The sequence below is a fragment of the Giraffa tippelskirchi genome, chromosome 1 (assembly GCF_054371585.1).
Source record: "Giraffa tippelskirchi isolate mGirTip1 chromosome 1, T2T-mGirTip1v1.2.pri, whole genome shotgun sequence".
Lineage (NCBI taxonomy): Eukaryota > Metazoa > Chordata > Mammalia > Artiodactyla > Giraffidae > Giraffa > Giraffa tippelskirchi.
The window spans coordinates 22,288,484-22,313,309 of NC_137275.1; the positions used below are offsets into that span (position 1 = coordinate 22,288,484).

Here is a 24,826-nt window from a genome sequence, read left to right on the forward strand (position 1 = left end):
CACTGCCTATTTGAAAATGTTCTGCAGACTTTAGTTTGTCAGGAATGGTAGACTTTGGATATGTTTTGATTGTTAAAGAAGCATCAGGTCTTTAAATGAAAGAAGGTATCTCTGTTTTCTGTGGCTCTTAATAGGAAAGCAGAAGATACAGAGAATGTGAAAGTCCAGTATTTTGGATACTGACAAGTAAGTGTTGTCTAACTAGAGTGGATTTTAAGCTGTGAAAGTCAAAACTTTGTACACCACTGTTTCTACAGAGTCAAGAACAGGGCTTGGCACAAAGCAGAAGCTCAATAAATATTTGTTGAATATTGATCAAACAAATGAACAAAGGATTTCATAAAGATATACTATAAAATCATAACTTATATTTGGCTCTAAGAATTTTTGGCAGTTAAGCAGATAACAGAGATACGTATTTAGCTTCTGTCTAGAGAGTAGTTTGTACACCGCTGTTTCTAGAGAGCCTGGAATAGGGCCTGGCACATAGTAGAAGCTCAATAAATATTTACTGAATATTGATCAAATAAATGAATTGAAAGTATTTAATAAAAAATTATACTATAAAATCATAGTTTATATTTGGCTCTAAGATTTTTTGGCAGTTAAGTAGATAAGAGAAATTATTTAGCTTCTGTCTGTAGAGTAGCTATTGGCATCAGTTATTGAAAAGCACTCTATTATCCTTTCTCAGCACAAATATATCCATTAGAATGATGAGTGAAGTGCTCATTAGGCAACCCGAATGCTAAAAGTGGTGGAGGCTAGCTCACTCAAAGCCTGACCTTTCCAAACATTTTGCTTCTTAAAAAAAAAATAGACAACATTTCCCTCCCTAATCTTCCTTTTTGATCCTCTGGCTAATTGGGGAGCAATCTCTCTTTTAACTTTGCCAAATATTGCAGAATATTTTCAGTAAATGTCAGCATAAATTGAAAGCAACACTAGCATGGTAGATGTGTTTCATTTTCTGATCACGTGTAACAAACTTAGTCTTTGCTCTTGTTCTTCCGCTGTTAGTGTTGATTTTCCAAGTTGATAATGGATGGCAGAAAAAGACTCATTGAAACATTCTCACCCTTTGGCCTTACCAAGAGCTTAATTGTTCCCATGAATACACAACGGAGATTTTTTAATGCCTTTAAAATAAGCATTTATGCTACTATTCTGATTGCACTGTGCCCTCATTATCCTTATATTTAATATTGCAGAAATGATGAATTTAACATGCTGGTGAAGCAAGGGAAAACCAATAGGTCTGTGATCGCTCATTTCCTTTACCTGGAGGACAAGTTCTGTCCCAGCAGTTATTGCTTGTAACTCTGGATACATCATTTAATTCCTCTGAACCTTGATTTTGTCTCTAAAAATGGGATACTAGCTCGTGGCACTTCTTTAAGGATTAATTCAGAAAATATATGAAATTACCTCACTAAGATATGTTTAAGTACTTCCATTCAGAGCTTTTGGAGTATGTGACAAAATTATGAGAGTATCAGCAAATAAGCCTTAACAAAAGAAGTACATTTTAGAAAATAAATCCTGTACTCGGCACAGATTACAGTCTCTCATACCAACTTCAACTCTACATTTTAGCGTAATATTGGTTATTATCCTAAGTGTTTTAACCTTTTTCCTTTTTCAAAAGCAGGCAAAACAAGAGGATACAGAATCAAGAACAGGTTAGAGAGCTTCAAGTCAGCAGCACAAGGTCAGAGACTAATAAACCACATGAATGTTAACCAAGAAACTTAACTATAATGTGCCCCTGGAGTAAAATTCTCCCTTAATGGAAACCACCTTATGGTCTTTCAGTCTCCTACCTGTTCACTGTAGTCAATCATGACCACAGCATGTATAATTTCTTCCTGGAACTTTCTAAGGAGTGAAAGAAAATCACTCAGAACCGTACTTAACTTTCTACTCCAAGCCTTCCAGGGGAGGGCACAGAGGCCACCAGCTGCCAGGCAGCAGTGCCTGGGCTGGGCCACCCACACAGCCCCATGGATGAATCACAGGAAAGTCCCCGATTTATGAGACATAGCAGGTGCCTCCCCAGTCACCTCGTCTTCCTCTTTACCTAGGAGAAAACTTCTCCAGTACTTTACCTAGGACCAGAGAAGACGGTACAGGTTGTTGAGGTCAGAATATGGACACAAGAGCATAAATGTCCAATGCATAATTAAGACCCTAACAAAGCAAAATGGATCTCTTTTTACTACCTGGCATCTGGCAATTAAAGCCACATCCTCCATCAGTTCAGTTCAGTTCAGTCGCTCAGTCGTGTTCGACTCTTTGCGACCCCATGGACTGCAGCACAGCAGGCCTCCCTGTCCATCACCAACTCCCGGAGTCCACCCAAACTCATGTTCATTGAGTCGGTGATGCCATCCAACCATCTCATCCTCTGTCATCTCCTTCTTCTCCTGTCTTCAATCATTCCCAGCATCAGGGTCTTTTCAAATGAGTCAGTTCTTTGCATCAGGTGGCCAAAGTATTGGACTTTCAGCTTCAACATCAGTCCTTCCAATGAACACCCAGGACTGATGTCCTTTACAATGGACTGGTTGGATCTTCTTGCAGTCCAAGGGACTCTCAAGAGTCTTCTCCAACACCACAGTTCAAAAGCATCAATTCTTCGGCACTCAGCTTTCTTTGTAGTCCAACTCTCACATCCATACATGACTACTGGAAAAACCATACCCTTAACTAGATGAAGCTTTGTTGGCAAAGTAATGTCTCTGCTTTTTAATATGCTGTCTAGTTTGGTCATAACTTTCCTTCCAAGGAGTAAGTGTCTTAATTTCATGGCTGCAATCACCATCAGCAGTGATTTTGGAGCCCCCAAAAATAAACTCTGACATTGTTTCCCCATCTATTTGCCATGAAGTGATGGGACCAGATGCCATGATCTTAGTTTTCTGAATGTTGAGCTTTAAGCCAAATTTTTCACTCTCCTCTTTCACTTTCATCAAGAGGCTCTTTAGTTCTTCTTCACTTTCTGCCATAAGGGTAGTGTCATCTGCCTATCTGAGGTTATTGATGTTTCTCCTGGCAATCTTGATTCCAGCTTGTGCTTCATCCAGCTCAGCATTTCTCATGATGTACTCTGCATATAAGTTAAATAAGCAGGGTGACAATATACAGCCTTGACGTACTCTTTTTCCTATTTGGAACCAGTCTGTTGTTCCATGTCCAGTTCTAACTGTTGCTTCCTGACCTGCATACAGGTTTCTCAAGAGACAGGTCAGGTGGTCTGGTATTCCCATCTCTTTCAGAATTTTCCACAGTTTATTGTGATCCACACAGTCAAAGGCTTTGGCAGAGTCAATAAAGCAGAAATAGATGTTTTTCTGGAACTCTCTTGCTTTTCTGATGATCAGCAGATGTTGGCAATTTGATCTCTGGTTCTTCTGCCTTTTCTAAAACCAGCTTGAACATCTGGAAGTTCATGGTTCACGTATTGCTGAAGCTTGGCTTGGAGAATTTTGAGCATTACTTTACTAGGGTGTGATATGAGTGCAATTGTGTGCTAGTTTGAGCATTCTTTGGCATTGCCTTTCTTTGGGATTGGAATGAAAACTGACCTTTTCCAGTCCTGTGGCCACTGCTGTGTTTTCCAAATTTGCTGGCATATTGAATGCAGCACTTTCACAGCATCATTTGACTCTTATAGTCCATGGAATTCTCCAGGCCAGAATACTGGGGTGGGTAGCCTTTCCCTTCTCCAGGGGATCTTCCCAACCTAGGGATCAAACCCAGGTCTCCTGTACTGTGGTCAGATTCTTTGCCAGCTGAGCCACAGGGAAGCCCACATCCTCCATAGTAAGTAGGAATACACTGCAGGGAAGCAGCAAAGACTTCTGATTTCATTCACTGATAATATGGGGTAAAGTCAGTTATAAAAATTGTAAATTTGTGAACTCGTTATATCTTCTAACCGTTAGAGAAAGCATTAGTTCAGTTCAGTCACTCAGTCGTGTCCGACTCTTTGCGACCCCAAGGACTGCAGCATGCCAGGCTTCCCTGTCCATCACCAACTCCTAAAGCTGACTCAAACTCATGTCCATAGAGTCAGTGATGCCATCCAACCATCTCATCCTCTGTCATTCACAAAGAGAAGCACATGTGGTCCATATCTATTTCTTTATCAAATTCTATAATTCCTTTATTAATACAGCACACCTCACTGTTTTTTAAAGGGTCAAGTTTATATTTTTATTCTTTCACCAGAAGCAACAAACTCTATTTCTTTGTTTTCAGCAAGTTAAAGAACATACACACACTCAAAAATCACCATGAACTATTTCTTCATCTTTTATTCAGAAATTGTATTTTTTTATTGTTTTGTTTGTTTGTTTGCATTTGCCCTAGGTTTCTGCTTGGTACAAAACAAAGAATGTTTCTTTCCACTTTCTGAGAAGTGCTTTTTAATTATGGAAACCTCAGTGTCTTCTCTCATTCTCCTACCTTACCCAAGAGAATCTAAAAGATTTAGACCACTATGGGGTCATACAGAGATTAGTAAACAATGGCTTTGTTTTTATAAAATGGTATTTGAAATCACTGCTTCTATTTCTGAGCCACCTTTGAAGAGTAACACCCCTTACCAGAGCTCTACAGAGAATGTAATATAACTTTAGAAAGAATGTGTTATTGATTACTGAATGTAGTTGGTAACGGGACAAAATATAAATACACTTCAAGACAAATATTCTTGGATCACAGCCTTAAAATTACTTTACCAAATTTTATTTTTAACATTCAGAGTTCTGGCATAGAAAGGAGTAGCTAAACAACCTTCCCAGTGTCAAGTTGGAGAATTTTTCTCTTCCCCTACATAATTGTTATAGACGACTGCAATTTCTCTACCAAAAATGACTCTAAAGCAAAAAGCAAGCAAAAACCGAAGAATATGAAATGTTACATGTGAACAAATCAAAATCCTATACTTTTAAAACCATGAAATAAATACTATGAGTTTTTAAATTTGTTTGAATGATCATATCATACTTAACTTTGTATAGCAACTGCTAGTGGTCTCCATTTGTGTTTAGAGTAAGACCCTAATGTCTGCCATGGTCATAACAATCTGAAGGCTGCAAGCCCAATCTCTTCCCGTCTATGGAGTTTTCTATGTTCCAATCTCTTTGGCCTTTTTTCAATTTTAGGAATTTCCAAAGTTCTTTTCTGCTTAGGGTTTTCACACATGCTCTTCCTGGAATGGTTTCTTTCATCCTTCCCATGGCAGTCTCTTCAACCTTCACAATCCAGCAGATATGTCAAGTCAGAAAGACCTTTCCAGATCTTCCAATCTAAAGTAAACAAACCTCCGTCGTCACAACTACCTCAAAGTTTTTCTTTCTCTCAACATTTGGTTCTTTTCTTTCATAGTACTCATTACCAAGTATATGCATGTGTGCGTTTGTGGGTATTGTTTATGGTGCATCGTCCCCACTGGACTTAAAGTCCGCTGAGAGCAGGAATCATGCTTCTGTGTATAAAACAATATGCCCAGTACCTAGCACACTATGTAAAGTACACGGCAAACACTCAATAAATATTGATATTTGTTGGATAAATAGAAGCTCTCCATGACATATGTTTACCTTTCCTAATATATTTCTCCAGAGTATTTGAGATAGGTCATCATTTGAACTGTTCTCTAGGCATTTTATTGAATTAGTACAATGAACATTTGAAAATATCCAATCACAGCAAATAGATGGGGAAGAAGTGGGAAAAGTAATATTTTGTTTTCATGGGCTGCAGACAGTTACTGTGTGTGTTAGTCAAGCAGTTGTGTCCAACTCTTTGTGATCCCATGGACTGCAGCCCGCCAGGCTCCTCTGTCCATGGGATTTCCCAGGCAAGAATACTGGAGTGAGTTTTCATTTTCTCCTACAGGGGATCTTCCCAACCCAGGGATCAAACCCATGTCTCCTGCATTGCAGACGGATTCTTCACTGTCTGAGCCACCAGGGAAGCCCTGCAGATGGTTACTACAGCCATGAAAATAGAAGACTCTTTCTCCTTGGAAGAAAAGCTATGACAAATCTGGACAGTGTATTAAAAAGCAGAGACATCACTTTACAGCAAAGATCTGTATAGTCAAAGCTATGGCTTCTCTAGTAGTCCTGTGTGATGTGACAGTTGGACCACAAAGAAGGCTGAGTGCTGAAGAACTAATGCTTTATGATTGTGGTGCTGGAGAAGACTCTTAAGAGTCCCTTGAACTGTAAGGAGATCAAATCAGTCAATTCTAAAGGAAATCAACCCTGAGTATTCATTGGAAGGACTGATGCTGAAGCTGAAACTCAAATCCTTTGGCCACCTGACGTGAAAAGCCAACTCATTAGAAAAGACCCTTATGCTGGGAAAGATCGAGGGCAAGAAGAGAAGGGTGCAACGAGGATGAGATGGTTGGATGGCATCACCAACTCAATGGACATGAGTTTGAGCAAGATAGTGAAGACAGTGACGGACAAGAAGCCTGGCGTGCTACCAAACCATGGAGTCGCAAAGTGCTGGACACGGATGAGTGAACGAACAACAATAACTGAGTTATTAATACTCATATTCTGTGAAGAAGTTAAATACCTCAAATTTAACATCTCTATCATGAAGTTTTCCCAAAACACACAATTGATAAATAGTATCTGCCACATACCTAAAACATAAATTTAATTCATATCATCCATTTTGCAAGTGAAAAATGTCCATGATTCAAACACACAGACCAGAAACCAATGCCTAACCATCAAATAGGGGAAAAATTAAGAATAAAATAAGCTTTAACGATAGTCAAGTTTCTGGGCCATGACAGCTAGCAAAGGGGGTTTAAAACTCACTGGAAACTTTACATTATTAATATCTCTAAATATTATTGTTCAAAAGATATATTAATTCATTTTTTCTCTAGTTTTGCTCAATTTTACTTCTCATGCTCAACTCAGATGCTGATAAAATCTCCCATCTATAAGGATAATCAGGTTAGACTAGATGAGAAATGTCTCCAAAAGTTATTAATCATCCTTCCATGATATTAGCATCTACATCTGTAGTGCTTTAATCTGGTTATTAGCACAGTTATTATGAAACCTGGTCCCAAGAAGAATAAAACAAGTAATAAACTTTCCCTCTTATCTCATTTGTGGGAAATTATTTTTCCCAGGAACCTAAGCTACTTTTAAGAAATAATTTACTCCAAAGGGGCAAATACTATCAAGAAAATACATCCTAAATCTTAACTTTCAAAATATAACCTGACCTGTTCTTACTACTACTAAAAATATAAAAATGTCATTGGATAAAAAACAGAATTAAGCTGGTACAAACCCATTTAAGAGAAACAATTTTGTCAACTTCAAATTTCATACTATTAACTGTACTCCTCAAATGAGCTCATGGCTCTTTATTCTCTAAGAACAGCTTGATTATTTATTTCCACATTTGTGTCATCTTTCTTTGGGTTAAAGTAGGAAAAGAAGAGGTTCCTGTTGCTCAGTTAAGAAGAGAACAAAGGACAGACCCAAGAGGTAATCAGTGAGGGACCCTCCTCTCAACCCAGTTCCATTACTAGTTCAGATACTCTCAAAGGAAAAATAAAACTCAACCAAAGAGACTGGACAGAAAGGAGATCAAACCTGTCAATCCTAAAGGAAATCAACCCTGAATATTCATTGGAAGGACTGACGCTGAAGTTGAAGCTTCAATACTTTGGCCACCTGATGCAAAGAACCAACTCATTGGAAAAGACCCTGATGCTGGGAAAGATTGAACGTAAAAGGGGAAGAAGTCAACAGAGGATGAGATGGTTGGATGATGTCACTGACTCAATGAATATGAGTTTGAGCAAACTCTAGGAGAGGAAACCTGGCATGCTATAGTTCCTAGAGTCGCAAAGAGTTGGCTACAACTTAGTGACTGAACAACAAAAAAAGAGATAAAATGCGGTTCATCCTCAAAGCATTATTAGCTGAGGACAAAGTTTATTCCAATTATAGACACTCAATGAAATGACTTGGTAAAAAATGAAAATTCATGCACATACACACACATACAGTTTCATATTTTGTAATTCAAAAATTTAAAATAAACTCTCTCTTTGATACAACAGCCTAATTTACTACTCAAAGATAGAGATTAAAATTACTATTCAATGGACTATATAATGGGCCTTACAGATGTCCATTAATAGAGGAAGGCTTCCTCCAAGTACAATAGAATACTAGGTACCACAACCTATGGTAACTCAGCACAGAACTTCCTGATTGTACAAACTTCCTGATCTTATAGGTATAGTAACAGTCTGTAACTAAAATAAAAATGTAAACTCTTGACCTTGGGATATTTATGGGAAATAAAATAACTGTCTGGCTCAGATGACTTTCTGAGCTTTTGTAAACATTTCAAGTGATATCTAATTAAGAATGATGTTTATATAACATTAATCCAAGTGCTATGATGTTATGTATAAACTACAACAACAACAACTACGGTGTTATGGATCAACTTGGCTGGGCCACGGTACCCAGAGATTTGATCAAACATTATTTGGATATTTCTGTGAAGATGCTTTTGGATGAGATGAACATTTAAAACGGTGACTTTGGGGTCAAGTAGATTACTCCTTGTTATGCGAGTGGGCTTCATCCAAGCAGTTGAAGGCCTGAATAGAACAAAGATGGACCTCTTCATAGAAAGAAGGAATTCTGCCATCAGACTGCCTTTGGACTCAAACTACAGCTCTTTCCTGAATCTCCAGCCTGCCAGCCTCCCTCACCAGATTTGGGATTCTACAATCACATGTGCCAGGGCTTCCCAGGTGGCACAGTGGTAGAGAATCTGTCTGCCAATTGCAGGAGACTGAGGAGATGCAGGTTTGATCCCTGGGTCAGGAAGATACCCTGGAGTAGGACATGGCAACTCATTCCAGTATTCTTGCCTGGTATAATCCATGGACAGAGGAGCCTGGTGGGCTGCAGTCCACGGGGGTCACAAAAGAGTCAGACACGACTGAGCACACATGTACAATCTCATGTGCCAATTCCTTAAACTAAATCTCTCTATATGTGCACATATTACTGGTTCTGTTTCTCTGGAGAATCCTGCATAATACACACACCAACACAAAAAGTGATCCATTAACATCTATTTTAGAATTACTTTTATGACTTATTTTTAGACATTACCACCATATTACCATTTAATATCACTTCAGCTTTACAAAGATTTGAAGTCAAAACCAGAGGGCTCTGGAGAACTACTTGGGATTACTTATTTATGAAACCAGTTGAGGGAGGCAAGACATTTTCATCTAACTCCTTTTCATTTGTGGTAAAATCATTTTGTTTGTGAAAATCTGTCCAAAAGGCAGGGTTTCCCTGGTGGCTCAGGGGTAAAGAATCCACCTGTCAGTGTGCGAGACCGAGGTTCAATACCTGGGTTGGGAAGATCCCCTGGAGAAGGAAATGGCAACCCACTCCAGCATTCTTGCCTAGGAAATCCCATAGACAGAAAAGCCTGGCAGGCTACAGTCCATAGGGTCGCAAAGAGTTGGACACAACTTAGTGACTAAACAGCAACAATGACAACAATCCAAAAGGCAGAGGGCTCCTGCACCTTAAAGGATGGACAAAGCAGTTCTGTAGAGTGAGAACATTTTCCCTCTAGCTCCTCAATTAAATATAGCAGCAAAAGCAGCTGGAATTAAGTGAAAGGACAACTCTGGCACCCAGTAAAGAGCCTTAGATGTGGTTTCTGTTGTCAGGAAAAATGCCCTTGGCTGAATTCATGTGGACTCGCATTACATTTGAAGTATAAAAAGGAATGCGAGAAAAATCCTAACAGAGAGGAATAACAGCAGAGCTGATTTTCTACAGCAGTTACCTCTGAAAAAGCTGCAGGCACAGTCTATTGAGCATTGTGGCCAGAACTCCCAGCTCCAAGGTCTCCATGTCACAGATGGTTTATCAGGAGAAAAATGATAATGGCTGAAAACTGCATGGGTATTTTATTGTTAATGGGGGCAAGGAAAGGAACAGACTGATATATCACGAATAATGAAAACATCATTCTCATTGTTATACAGCACAAATTACAGACGAAACAAACTGCTAACTTCAGGTACATTGGCCTTTGAAATAAGAAGTTTTACGATTGTAAGGACAAAGGAAGAAAAAGACCTGCCTCTTATCCCAACACCTCCACAGCTGTGAATTCTAAGTCTCCTTGATTAATGTCAGGTGTCATTACCAAGGGAAAAGGAAAGAACAGGATAACTTGAGAATTTCTCCTAATGCCTCTTGATGTGCACAAACAACCATCTTTGGTTCTTTTTTGCTTCCTATAGAAATGCATCAATTGAGACACTATGTAATTGGGTGTGTAAGTTATTTGATGCCAAAAGTTATTGATGATGACCATAAGAATGAGATAAGAATGTGCATGTATTTTTGTTATGGGGTATTCAGGACTCACCTTTCTTCAAAACTGATCATAGCTAATAATATTAGAGGCAGAATCTGTGTCCAGAATTAAGCAGCAAACTATCCCAGCAACTCTAACAAGCAGTGCATGAGTTCTTAATACCGGGAAGATTGTTTGCCAGCAATTATATGCTTCTACAAGAAATTATTTTCCCTTTCTTTCAAGAAGAATCTATTTGTCTTAATTTAAAGAAATTGAGTCATTCTATCTGTTTAAATGGGCTTTACTGGTGACTCAGTTGGTAAAGAATCTGCCTGCACTACAGAAGACCCGGGTTCAATCCCTGAGTCGGGAAGATCCCCTGGAGCAGAGAATGGCTATCCATTTCAGCAAATACTCCTTACATCCTAAGGCAAAGCAGGGGGAGACAAGAGAAAGTTCCTTTTCTATACTGTTTGCATTGGGATAAGAGGTTTATCTCAGCTCTTTTGTCTGTTGAGTTTCTGGATACCTTCTACTTTTATAGAAATTATAACACACATTGTTGGCATGGTGACTAATGTGATTTTCCCTTTTATAGAATCCACAGATGTTTTATACCATCTTTGTTAATGTACATTTTGATTTATGTCGTACTTGACGTTTCAAAGCTAAACGAGCTGATGTATCAGTTATAACTCAGTCATGGTAATTTTGTCATCCAGCCATCTCATCGTCTGTCGTCCCCTTCTCCTCCTGCCCCCAATCCTTCCCAGCATTAGGGTCTTTTCCAATGAGTAAACTCTTCACATGAGGTGGCCAAAGTTTGGAGTTTCAGCTTCAATATCAGTCCTTCCAATGAACACCCAGGACCGATCTCCTTTAGGATGGACTGGTTGGATCTTCTTGAAGTCCAAGGGACTCTTAAGAGTCTTCTCTAACACCACAGTTCAAAAGCATCAATTCTTCAGTGCTCAGCTTTCTTCACCATCCAACTCGCACATCCATACCTGACCACTGGAAAAACCATAGCCTTGACTAGACAGACCTTTGTTGGCAAAGTAATACCTCTGCTTTTAATATGCTATCTAGGTTGGTAATACCTTTCCTTTCAAGGAGTAAGCGTCTTTTAATTTCATGGCTGCAATCACCATCTGCAGTGATTTTGGAACCCCCAAAATAAAGTCTGCCACTGTTTCCACTGTTTCCCCATCTATCTGCCATGAAGTGATGAGACCAGATGCCATGATCTTAGTTTTCTGAATGTTGAGCTTTAAGCCAACTTTTTCACTCTCCTGTTTCACTTTCATCAAGAGGCTCTTTAGTTCTTCTTTGCTTTCTGCCATAAGGGTGGTGTCATCTGCATATCTGAGGTTATTGATATTTCTCCTGGCAATCTTGATTCCAGCTTGTGCTTCCTCCAGCCCAGCGTTTCTCATGATGTATTCTGCATATAAGTTAAATAAGCAGGGTGACAATATACAGCCTTTGATGTACTCCTTTTCCTATTTGGAACTAGTCTGTTGTTCCATGTCCAGGTCTAACTGTTGCTTCCTGATCTGCATACAGGTTTCTCAAGAGGCAGGTCAGGTGGTCTGGTATTCCCATCTCTTTCAGAATTTTCCACAGTTTATTGTGATCCACACAGTCAAAGGCTTTGGCATAGTCAATAAAGCAGAAATAGATGTTTTTCTGAAACTCTCTTGCTTTTTCGATGATCCAGAGGCTATTGGCAATTTGATCTCTGGTTTCTCTGCCTTTTCTAAAACCAGCTTGAACATCTGGAAGTTCACGGTTCACGTATTGCTGAAGCCTGGCTTGGAGAATTTTGAGCATTACTTTACTAGCGTGTGAGATGAGTGCAATTGTGTGGTAGTTCGAGCATTCTTTGGCATTGCCTTTCTTTGGGATTGGAATGAAAACTGACCTTTTCCAGTCCTGTGGCCAGTGCTGAGTTTTCCAAATTTGCTGGCATATTGAATGCAGCACTTTCACAGCATCATCTTTGGGGATTTGAAATAGCTCAACTGAAATTTCATCACCTTCACTAGCTTTGTTTGTAGTGATGCTTTCTAAGGCCCACTGGATTTCACATTCCAGGATGTCTGGCTCTAGGTGAGTGATCACATCATTGTGATTATCTGGGTCATGAAGATCTTTTTTGTACAGTTCTTCTGTGTATTCTTGCCATCTCTTCTTAATATCTTCTGTTTCTGTTAGGTCCATACCATTTCTGTCCTCTATTGAGCCCATTTTTGCATGAAATGTTCCCTTGGTATCTCCAATTTTCTTGAAGAGGTCTCTAGTCTTTCCCATTCTGTTGTTTTCCTCTATTTCTTTGCAGTGATCACTGAAGGAGGCTTTCTTATCTCTCCTTGCTATTCTTTGGAACTCTGCATTGAAATGGGAATATCTTTCCTTTTCTCCTTTGCTTTTCACTTTTCTTCTTTTCACATCTATTTGTAAGGCCTCTTCAGACAGCCATTTTGCTTTTTTTGCATTTCTTTTCCATGGGGATGGTCTTAATCCTTGTCTCCTGTACAATGTCACAAACCTCCGTCCATAGTTCATCAGGCACTGTGTCTATCAGATCTAGTCCCTTAAATCTATTTGTCACTTCCACTGTATAATCATAAGGGATTTGATTTAGGTCAAACCTGAATGGTCTAGTGGTTTTCCCTACTTTCTTCAATTTAAGTCTGAATTTGGCAACAAGGAGTTCATGATTTGAGCCACAGTCCACTCCCGGTCTTGTTTTTTCTGACTGTGTAGAGCTTCTCCATCTTTGGCTGCAAAGAATATAATCAATCTGATTTCGGTATGAACCATCTGATGATGTCCATGTGTAGGATCCTTATATAGGTCCTCAAAGATTTAGAGACCCAGGAAGTGTATTAGTAGCATTATTGTTGCTGTCATTGTTCAGTCGCTAAATTGTGTCTGACTCTTTGTGACCCCATGAGCTATAGCATGCCAGGCTTCCCTGTCCACTATCTCTGGGAGTTTGCTCAAACTCATGTCCACTGAGTAGATAATGTCATCCAACCATCTCATCTTCTGTTGTCCCCTTCTTCTGCCCTCAATCTTTCCCATTATCAGTGTCTTTTCCAATGAGTCAGCTCTTTGCATTAAGTGGCCAAAGTATTACTAGCACTAGAAAACTCTTTTCCATCCTTAAAACAAATACTTAGCATCAGGAACGTGTTGCATTTAAGGAATGTGTAAGTAGATATCAATAGATAGTTTCAGAATGTCTCATTCCCAGAGAAATAGCCCCAATTCATCTTCTTTGGAAAAATTTCAACTTTTTAAAACAGCTGATGATTTTATTTCAAAATCATATCTATCTAATTGATGGTAACCATCAGAGATTCTCTCAATTTGTAAAGAATCTGTTCTTCACACAGTGCCCAGGAGTTAGCAAGACAAATCAGGGGGTGGGGAGCCTTTCTCCTCCTGCATATCCTGGGTCTCCTTACCCTTCTATTTCCTGTAAGTGCTGTGACCCTAGGAGACCAGCTCCAGTGTAGCTCAAGGACATTATTGTCATTTCCAACTTCTTAAACTTCAACAACTCTTCCTAGCTTCAGGGCCAGCCTAGACATCAATCACAGAAACCACATTGATCATATAAATAACACAAGTTCTTTGTATTCCAAATAACATAAAGAAACTTAAGCTTATCTTCTCATTGTCCTCAAAGCAGTCTTACTAATGCCCACCTCTTGCCTTTTTCCCTGCTTCCTCCCCTCCTCCACCTGGATTCCTTTTCCTTTTTCCTACATATTCTCAGTTGTCTCCTTCCCCTTGATGACCTCAAGCTCACATTTTCTGTGATGTTTTCCTGAATGATTGCAGCCAACTGTGATTCTTCCCTTTCCAAAGTCCTGGACACTTTATTTTCAGTTCTACTTGTCTGGGTTCTTAATCATATATGCAGTAATTTATTAAATAAATATTTCCTGAACATCTTCTATATAGTAATGGGGTTCCCAGTCGGCTCAGTGATAAAGAATATGCATGCCAATGCAGGAGACATAGGAGACACAGGTTTGATCCCTGGGTCAGGAAGATCCCCTGGAGGAGGAAAAGGTAACCCACTCCAGTATGTTTGCCTGGAGAATCCAATGGACAGAGGAGCCTGTCAGGCTACAGACCATAGGGTCACAAAGAGTCAGATACAACTGAGTGACTAAGTATGCACAAATGCACACACACAAGTTCTAGGTCTTAAGAGATGAAATTGTGAACGAAACAGACAAAATTACCCAGTTCCAATAAACCTCACATGCATTTATAATTCTCCCAGTGATATTATAAAATGTAAGACTGGCCAAGGAGTATCACATGATACTGCATTTTACTGACCAGGGGTCATTATTCACTAGTGCTTCTAAGTTTAGGGTAGGGCAAAGGACATGCACTGCTGGACAAAGCTGCCACAGGTAACTGGACAAGCTTTGTCCCCCATCAGAGCTGAGATTCTCTTGTATAGATGAATGAGAATTTTGTCAAGGGAACATTCTGGAAATAAGCTTTGGATGTTGTTGGTTTTAGTCATATGTTAAAATAGAGCTCATCTGTGTGGACAACTAACACTGGGGAAAAAAATCCACAAAATAAGTAGCTTCTTGGCCTCTGTTGTTGTTGTGGTTGTTCAATTGTTAAGTCATGTCTGACTCTCTTGCAACCCCATGGACTGTAGCCCACCAGGCTCTTCTGTCCATGGGACTTCCCAGGCAAGCATACTTGAGTGGGTTGCCATTTCCTTCTCCACGGGATCTTCCTGACTCAGGGATCGAACCCACATCTCCCGAACTGGCAGGAAAATTCTTTACCACTAAGCCACCTGAGAAACCCTTGGCCTCTGTAGGAAAGTATTTAAAACATTCAATTAAACTGCGAAATGTATTCTAAGATAAAACTACTTTTTTCCCTAAAACAATTTAATATATAGTTTTGCAACATAAGAAGGGGTCTTATTAATTTAAAATATATATATATATATGTGTATGTATAGTTTCAAGAGTGATTCAATGAGTCTACAGGAAACCCACTTCAGACCTAAAGACACATATAGACTGAAAGTGAGAGGATGAAAAATATATTCCATGCAAATGGGAAGCAAAAGAAAGCTGGAGTAGCAATCCTCATATCAGACAAAATAGATCTTAAAATACAGAATATTACAAGAGATAAGAAAGGACACTGCATAATCATCAAAGGATCAATCCGAGAGGAAGACATAACAATTGTAAATATCTATGCACCCAACATAGGAGCACCTCAATACATAAGACAAACACTAACAGACATAAAAGGAGAAACTGACAGTAACACATAATAGTAGGAGACTTTAACACCCCACTCACACCAATGGGCAGATCATCAAAACAGAAAAGTAATAAGGAAGCACATCTTAAATGATACATTAGATGAGATGGATCTCATTGATATCTTCAGAACATTCTATCCAAATGCAGAAGAATACACCTTCTTCTCAAGTGCACATGGAACACTCTCCAGGATAGACCATATCTTGGGTCATAAATCAAACCTCAGTAAATTTAAGAAAATTGAAATCATATCAAGCATCTTCTCTGACCACAACACTATGAGACTAGATATCAATTACAAGAAAAAAACTGTAAGAAACACAAACACATAGAGATTAAACAACACTCTTCTAAATAACCAACAGGTTACTGAAGAAATCAAAAGAGAAATCAAAAAATTTCTAGAAACAAATCACAATGAAAACACAACAATTCAAAACCTATGCGATGCAACAAAAGCAGTTCTAAGAGGGACGTTTATAGCAATACAATCCTACCTCAAGAAACAAGAAAAACATCAAACAGACAACCTAACTTTACACATAAAAAAACTGGAAAAACAAAAAACAACCCAAAATTAGTCAGTCAATTCAGTCGCTCAGTCATGTCTGACTCTTTGCGACCCCATGAACCGCAGCACGCCAGGTCTCCCTGTCCATCACCAACTCCCATCACCACCCAAACCCATGTCCATTGAGTCGGTGATACCATCCAATCATCTCATCCTCTGTTGTCCCCTTCTCCTCCTGCCCTCAATCTTTCCCAGCATCAGGGTCTTTTCAAATGAGTCAGCCCTTTGGTTCAGGTGGCCAAAATATTGGAGTTTCAGCTTCAGCATCAGTCCTTCCAATGAACACCCAGGACTGATCTCCTTTAGGATGGACTGGTTGGATCTCCTTGCAGTCCAAGGGACTCTCAAGAGTCTTCTCCAACACCACAGTTCAAAAGCATCAATTCTTCAGTGCTCAGCTTTCTTTATAGTCCAACTCTCACATCCATACATGACTACTGGAAAAACCATAGCCTTGACTAGACGGACCTTTGTTGACAAAGTAATGTCTCTGCTTTTTAATATGCTGTCTAGCTTGGTCATAACTTTCCTTCCAAGGAGTAAGCATCTTTTAATTTTATGGCTGCAGTCACCATCTGCACTGATTTTGGAGCCCCCCAAAATAAAGTCAGCTACTGTTTCTCCATCTATTTGCCATGAAGTGATTTTACCCCACATCCAAGGTAAGAGAAACCCAAGTAAGATGGTAGGTGCTGAGAGAGGGCTTCAGAGGGCAGACAGACTGAAACACAATCACAGACAACTAGCCAATCTGATCACACGGACCACAGCCTTGTCTAACTCAATGAAACTAAGCCATGCCATGTGGGGCCACCCAAGACAGATGGGTCATTGTGGAGAGGTCTGACAGAACGTGGTCCACTGGAGAAGGGAATGGCAAACCACTTCAGTATTCTTCCCTTGAGAACCCAATGAACAGTATGAAAAGGCAAAAAGATAGGACACTGAAAGATGAACTCCCCAGGTCAGTAGGTGCTCAATATGCTACTAGAGATCAGGGGAGAAATAACTCCAGAAAGAATAAAGGGATAGAGCCAAAGCAAAAACAACACCCAGTTGTGGATGGGACTGGTGACAGAAACAAGGTTCAATGCTGTAAAGAGCAATATTGCATAGGAACCTGGAATGTTAGGCCCATGAATCAAGGCAAATTGGAAGTGGTCTAACAGGAGATGGCAAGATTGAACAAAGATCGACACTCTAGGAATCAGGGAACCAAGATGGACTGGAATGGGTGAATTTAACTCAGAAGACCATTACATCTACTACTGTGGGCAGGAATCCCTTAGAAGAAATGGAGTATTAGTAGAGGGAAAGAAATCATAAAGAGCTGAGCAGAACAAATGAAAAAGAAATGAAAGAAACAATAATAAAGATTAATAAAACTAAAAGCTGGTTCTTTGAGAAGATAAACAAAATTGACAAACCTCTAGCCAGATTCATCAAGAAAAAAAGAGAGAAAAATCAAATCAACAAAATTAGAAGTGAAAAAGGAGAGGTTATAATAGGCAATGCAGAAATACAAAGGATTATAAGAGACTATTATGAACAACTATAGGGCAATAAAATGGATAACCTGGAAGAAATGGATAGATTCTTAGAAAAGTTCAATCTTCCAAGACTGAACCAGGAAGAAATAGAAATTATGAACAACCCAATTACAAGCACTGAAATTGAAGCTATGATCAAAAATCTCCCAAAAATCAAAAGCCCAGGATCAGATGGCTTCACAAGAGAATGCTATCAAACATTTAGAGAAGAGCTAATGCCTATCCTTCTAAAACACTTTCAAAAAATTTCAGAGGAAGAAACACTTTCAAACTCATTCTACGAGGCCACCATCACCCTGATACCAAAATCAGACAAAGACAACACAAAAAAAAGAAAATACAGGCCAGTATCACTGATGAACAGTGATGAACATAGACGCAAAAATCCTCAACAAAATTTTAGCAAACATAATTCAGCAACACATCAAAAAGCTCATACACCATGATCAAGTTGGGTTTATTCCAGGGATGCAAGGATTCTTCAATATATGCAAATCAATCAATGTGATACACTGTATTAACAAATTGAAAGATAAAAACCATATGATCACCTCAAGAGATGCATAAAAAGCCTTTGACAAAACTCAGCACCCATTTATGATTAAAACTCTTAAAAAAATGGGCATAGAAGGAACCTACCTCAACATATATGATAAACCTACAGCAAGCATTATTCTCAATGGTGAAAAACTGAAAGCATTTCCCCTAAGATCAGGAACAAGACAAGGGTGTCCACTTTCACCACTGTTATTCAATATAGTTTTGGAAGTCCTAGCTGCAGCAATCAGAGAAGAAAAAGAAATAAAAGGAATTCAGATCAGAAAAGAAGAAGCAAAGTTCTCACTGTTTGCAGATGACATGATACTGTACATAGAAAACCCTAAAGATAGTATCAAAAAATTACTAGAGCTAATCAGTGAGTTTAGCAAAGTTGCAGGATACAAAATCAATACACAGAAATCACTTGCATTTCTATAATCTAACAATGAAAAATCAGAAAAAGAAATTAAGGAATCAATCCCATTCACCATTTTAACAAAAAGAATTAAATATCCAGGAATAAACTTACCTAAGGAGACAAAAGAACTGTGCACAGAAAATTATGACACTGATGAAAGAAATCAAAGGTGATATAAACAGGTGGAGAGATATTCCATGTTCCTGGGTAGGAAGAATCAATATTGTGAAAATGACTATACTACCAAACACAATCTACAGATTCAATGCAATCCCTATCAAATTACCAATGACATTTTTCACAGAACTAGAACAAAATATTTCACAATTCATATGGAAATATAAAAGACCCTGAATAGCCAAAGCAGTGTTGAGAAAGAAGAATGGAGCTAGAGGAATCAACCTTCTTGACTTTAGATTATACTATTATAATTCATTTTGGCTAATATGATTTTAGGACTTCGCTGGTGGCTCAGACGGTAAAGCGTCTGTCTACAATGCGGAAGACCTGGGTTCAATCCCTGGGTCAGAAAGATCCCCTGGAGAAGGAAATGGCAATTTTAATCATCTTTTGCTAAGTATTCTTAAATACACATCCCAGAACCAGAAGAGAGGCAATCTAAGATTAATCATTGATCATGGATAAGCCACAAAATAAATAATCCATCAGTGGATAGCAATATTTTCACTAAAAGTGTAAGATCTATGTTACCTCATCTAATAATGATGCTAACTGTTCATATTAAAATAGTCCCTGTTTTATGCCAAAGTTATATTAGATGCCTCAGCATCTCCTCCTTTATAGACTACATTACATGATGGCTATAAAATTACTGCTTGTCTACTTGCTCACATTTTATCTACAATCTTGATTCTATATTGTAAATATCTAGATATTTTGATGTCAAGATGCAGAGACTATTTTCAGTGCCAAGTATTACACCAGCCACAAATTAAGAACACTACAGATATTTGCTGCTGCTGCTGCTAAGTCTCTTCAGTCGTGTCTGACTCTGTGCGACCCCATAGACAGCAGCCCACCAGGCTCCCCTGTCCCTGGGATTCTCCAGGGAGGAACACTACTGACTGAATAAATCAGTCAACTCCAGAACACTTCATAGCTTGGGTTTCATTGAATGTTGTACTATTTAAATATTTCTTTACAGAACAAGCTGGAATCAAGATTGCCAGGAAAAATATTAACAACCTCAGATATGCAGATAATACCACTCTAATAGCAGAAAGTGAAGAGGAACTAAGAGCCTCTTGATGAGGGTGAAAGAGGAGAGTAAAAAAGCTGGCTTGCAACTCAACATTAAGAAAAACTTCATGGGAAATAGAAGGGAGAAAATGGAAGCAGAGACAGATTTTCTCTTCTTGGGCTCCAAAATCACTGTAGACAGTGACTGCAGGCATGAAATTAAAAGATGCTTGCTCCTTGCAAGAAAAGCTATGACAAACCTAAACAGCATATTAAAAAGCAGAGGCATCACTTTGCCAACAAAGGTCCATATAATCAAAGCTAAGGTTTTTCCAGTAGGCATGTGAGAGTTGGACTACAAAGAAGGCTGAGTGCTGAAGAATGGATGTTTTTGAACTGTGGTACTGGAGAAAACTCTTGAGAGTCCCTTGGACTGCAAGGAGATCAAACCAGTCAATCCTAAGGAAATCAACCTTGAATATTCATTGGAAGGACTGGTGCTGAAGCTGAAGCTCCAGCACTTTGGCCACCTGGTTTGAAGAATCAACTCACTGGAAAAGACCCTGATGCTGGGAAAGATTGAGGGCAGAAGGAAAAGGGGGCGGCAGAGGATGAGATGGTTAGATAGCATCAGTGACTTGATGGACATGAATTTGAGAAAATTCCAGGAGACAGTGGAGGACAGAGGAACTTGGCGTACTGCAGTCCATGGGGTTGCCAAGAGTTGGACACAACTTGACAACTGAACAACAACAACCTCAGTTAGTCCATGATATGCTTTTCTTGTATTTACCCAAAGCAGTATTGAGTTTTTTTCACCTCTAGGATTTAGGGTTACTTTTTTAAAATTACAGAATTTTTTTTTAATAGTCTTTTATTAGAAATCTCATAAACCGCAGTTGTAAAATTCTGAGCGAGAAGAATAGGAAAAGAAGATTCTGGTAATCATAAAACAAAAGTTTGCTGCATTGTTTTCTTGAAAAGACAAATTGTTTTTCCAGGACTTCACATCCAAACTTACCTCCAATTATAAAATGACTCCCTTCATACAGTCAGTCCCTGGCACTGAGCCAAAATGCAAAGCCCTGTGCAATCCCAGGATCTTGAACCTACTTGCCTCTGCCTGGACACTTCTCTCCCAGCTCTTCTTCATTCTTCATGTCTCAGGTTACATGTGTCTCCTTAAAGAAGCCCTTCTTCTTAGTGAAAAAGGGAAAGGGAAAAAGTGGAAATGAAGGTCACTCAGTTGTGCCCGACTCTTTGTGACCCCATGGACTATACAGTCCATGGAATTCTCCAGGCCAGAATACTGGAGTGGGTAGCCTTTCCCTTCTCCAGGGGATCTTCCTGACCCAGGAATTGAACTAGGGTCTCCCGTATTGCAGGCCAGTTCTTTACCAACTGAGCTATCAGGGAAGCCCTTTTCTTTGCCTAGCACATGGTATTATTTGGGATTACAAGTTCTCTAATGTGTATTTTTGTTTACTGTCTGTTCCTCACCCACGCCTTATCGTACCCTTTTTGATGACAGGGGCCACATTTGTCTCATTCATCTGTGGATCTCCAGCACCCAGTGAAAGACCCAGGACACTGTCAACACTCAAACAGACTGGAATCAAATCAAAAATGATAGCTAAACTTAATATTATTTGTGTTACACTTATTTCTCTGGATTCTAAGCATTTTTTTTTATTTCAGTGTTTCATATTCTATATTGCCCTTGCTAGATTATACTTCCATATTCATAGAATATAAACTAATGCCAGTAATGATAATATTGCAAGACAAAATATCCTGAAAACTTTTTAAGACGAAAATGAAAATGATGTTTCATGTTAACATTAGTATGCATGAATGTGCTCTAAACTATAAAACCTGAACATGCACATCCATACCACTCTTGTAATTTAAGACATTCTCAGTTGTAGGCTTTGAAATGATTTGGTTCCTATTTTCTGTGGAGAAAGAAATGACACTCACTCCAGTATTCTTGCCTGGAGAATCCCGTGGACAGAGGAGCCTGGTGGGCTACAGTCCATGGGGTGGCAAAGGAGTCAGACATGACTTAGTGACTAAACAACAACAATCTGTGGCTATATAACAAGCCACCCCAAAGCCTAGCAGCTTTAAGACAACAACACTTACTATGCTCACAAATCTGCAATCTGAGCAGGGTTAGACTGGGACAGCTTGTCTGTGCCCCACTCAGTGCCAGCTGAGTGACTTAAAGCCTGTGTCTAGAATCACCCAAAGACTATTCATTCACTCGTTTGCCACCTTGTCTGCTTGAGGCTGGAGGAATGGAGCTCCTCAATCATCTCTCTCCACAAGACCTCTCCAGGATGATATCTTCAAGGCAGGTGGTCATCTTACTTACACTTTGGTTCGGGGATACCCAGGTATGTGTCCCGAGAGAGAGAGAGCGCCATGTGGAAGGAGGACCAGCAACATAGTTTTTAAGGTCCAGTACAAATGGAAAATGCAGGGCCCCTTGTTAAAAAAAAATCACTAAGAATTTCAAGACGCCAACAACAGAGCATCAAACCTAGCAACTGTATAGGTCACATACCCATGATGCTAGCTGTGAAGGAAGCCATATTGTATTTCATGATCTAGCATCACTTCTACTTCATTCTGTTCACAAGGCAGTCACAAAGTCCCCACCAATTTCAAGAGGAAGAGAAATAACTCCACATCTTATTGGGAGTGACCATGATCTGAAAGAGCACATAGGGTTGGAAAAGTCACTATGGTCATTTCTGAAAATTCAGCCCACCACACGCTTGCTATAAATGACTGGCACATCTCTGGAAAACAGAAACCTACCAAACTTGGAATACTCATACTGACACCTATGTGTGTGCTCAGGTGCTCAGTCATGTCTGACTCTTTGAGACCCCATGGACTGTAGCCCGTCAGGCTCCTCTCTCTGTCCATGGAATTTTCCAGGCAAGAATATTGGAGTGGGTTGCCATTTCCTTCTCTAGGGGATCTTCCCAACCCAGGGATTGAATCTGCATCTCCTGCATTGTCAGGAGGATTTTTTTTTTTACCACTGAGCCACCTGGGAAGTCCTACTGACACTTATAATAGCCATATATTTAGGAAACTTTCTGTGTTGGGGGATTACTGACTGAGCACTTCAGAGACATCACTATATTTAACCCTCCTGGCTTTGCACTTAGTAGGTACAGTGATACTAGCATCCTTGTTACAGAGCTGATATCACAGATCACATAGTGAATAAGTAATAGAACAGGGACTTAATCCAGGTTTGATGCTAACAGTGTTTATCACTGTTCAGTGCTATTGGAGTAAATTTCCCAAGAGACAAATCCCAGGACTGCACTCTTTCCCCTGTTTCCTATCACCAGGTGATTCTATAAGTGTCAGCTACAGGGGACACCTAATAGTTTGTCTTCATAGCTCACAACTTTCCTATCTTTAATGACCCTCCATCCCTCCATCTTCACAGCACTAGTGTTCATATGACTGATCCTAATGCTCTGGATAAATGGGAAAATAACAGGCAGAGATTTACCCCTGGAAGGGAATGCGGGAAGAGAGAGATAAAGATCGGTTCACATGGTCTATCTTCAAAGTCTGCACCTGATGTATGCAAATTGGGGCACCGTATGCAGTTCTGTTTTCCATCCTGTGTTCTGAGAAAAATATATTCATATTAGTTTTCTCAAACTATTCCTGAAGCCCAAATATATCCCTGATCCTGAGATAACTACATGTCATTAGGATACAACTTCATGTCTTGCTATTGTCAGCTTAAGTCGTTCTTCATTATTTACTAGAAAAATAATGCTAACACATACAGGTAAAGTAACAGCTTATCTCAACTAATAGAGGGCAAATTCCAGGAGTAGCTGATGGGCTTCCCAAATAAAAATATACCGTGTTAAGTTCATAGTTTTTCAAGGGCTCTATAAACCATGGTGGCAAATCCAAGTTACATTTAGGAAAGCTGAAAGATTCTATGTATGGACAGTAAGACAAAATAGAACCCTCATGACCACTACTAGAGAAAAAACACATTCAAATCAATTAATCTGAGCTGTTATAGTCTGCCTCCAGAATTTTAAAGAAGGAAACTTTACCTCTGCAAAAGGGATTTTCCTCCAGCACCTCCAGTCCATTTAGAGGTGAGATGAGGAGGTGGATTATATATGTTTTAAATTTCTCCCAGTTTTTGAAAAGAAGAACATTTGATGAAATCCACTTCTCTGCCCTCCCCCAGCAGACTCACTCCTATTATTGATTCATTATCCAATTCTACCTACAATTCATATGGAAAGGAATCCACCTGGGAATGCAGGAGACACAGGAGAACGTGGGTTCCATCCCTGGGTGGGGAAGATCCCTTGGAGGAGGAAATGGCAACCCATTCCAGTATTCTTGCCTGGAAAATTCCACGGATAGAGGAGCCTGGGGGCTGCAGTCCATGGGGTTGCAAAGAGTGGGACACGACTAAGCATAAACACACACAGACATAATTCATAGTAGCTTTGGCGTTGCTGGAGAAGCATTCCGGTGTGGTTCCTCCAAGTTCAATGCAAAGAGAGAGTAGCAGGCAAAGCCGTGCTTCTGTCTGAAGAGCTTCACTCCCCTTCTCGCCTGCTTCTCCACCCACCCAGGTCCTCCACCTTCTTCACTGGGGGGAGCAATTTCCCAAGCTTGCAGTTTAGGGTGGAAGGGATGGGAGGAGGGGATTCTGGTGAACAGCTGGGGCCCATCACTTCTCATTGCAGATCTTGGGGAGATGTGGTTGACAGAGTGATGCACAGAGCCT

At 39.6% G+C, this 24,826-nt stretch overlaps 1 long non-coding RNA gene across 1 annotated transcript; it reads right to left on the reverse strand.

Moving 5' to 3' along the window:
- Positions 1 to 12,849: 12,849 nt before the first annotated feature.
- LOC145543242 (uncharacterized) lies at positions 12,850 to 23,687 on the reverse strand. The gene is made up of 3 exons (XR_014080573.1): positions 23,567 to 23,687; positions 21,378 to 22,742; positions 12,850 to 14,469 (listed from the first exon to the last, which is right to left on the reverse strand). It is a non-coding gene; the product is annotated as an uncharacterized LOC145543242 (long non-coding RNA).
- Between the last annotated feature and the right edge of the window lie 1,139 nt (positions 23,688 to 24,826).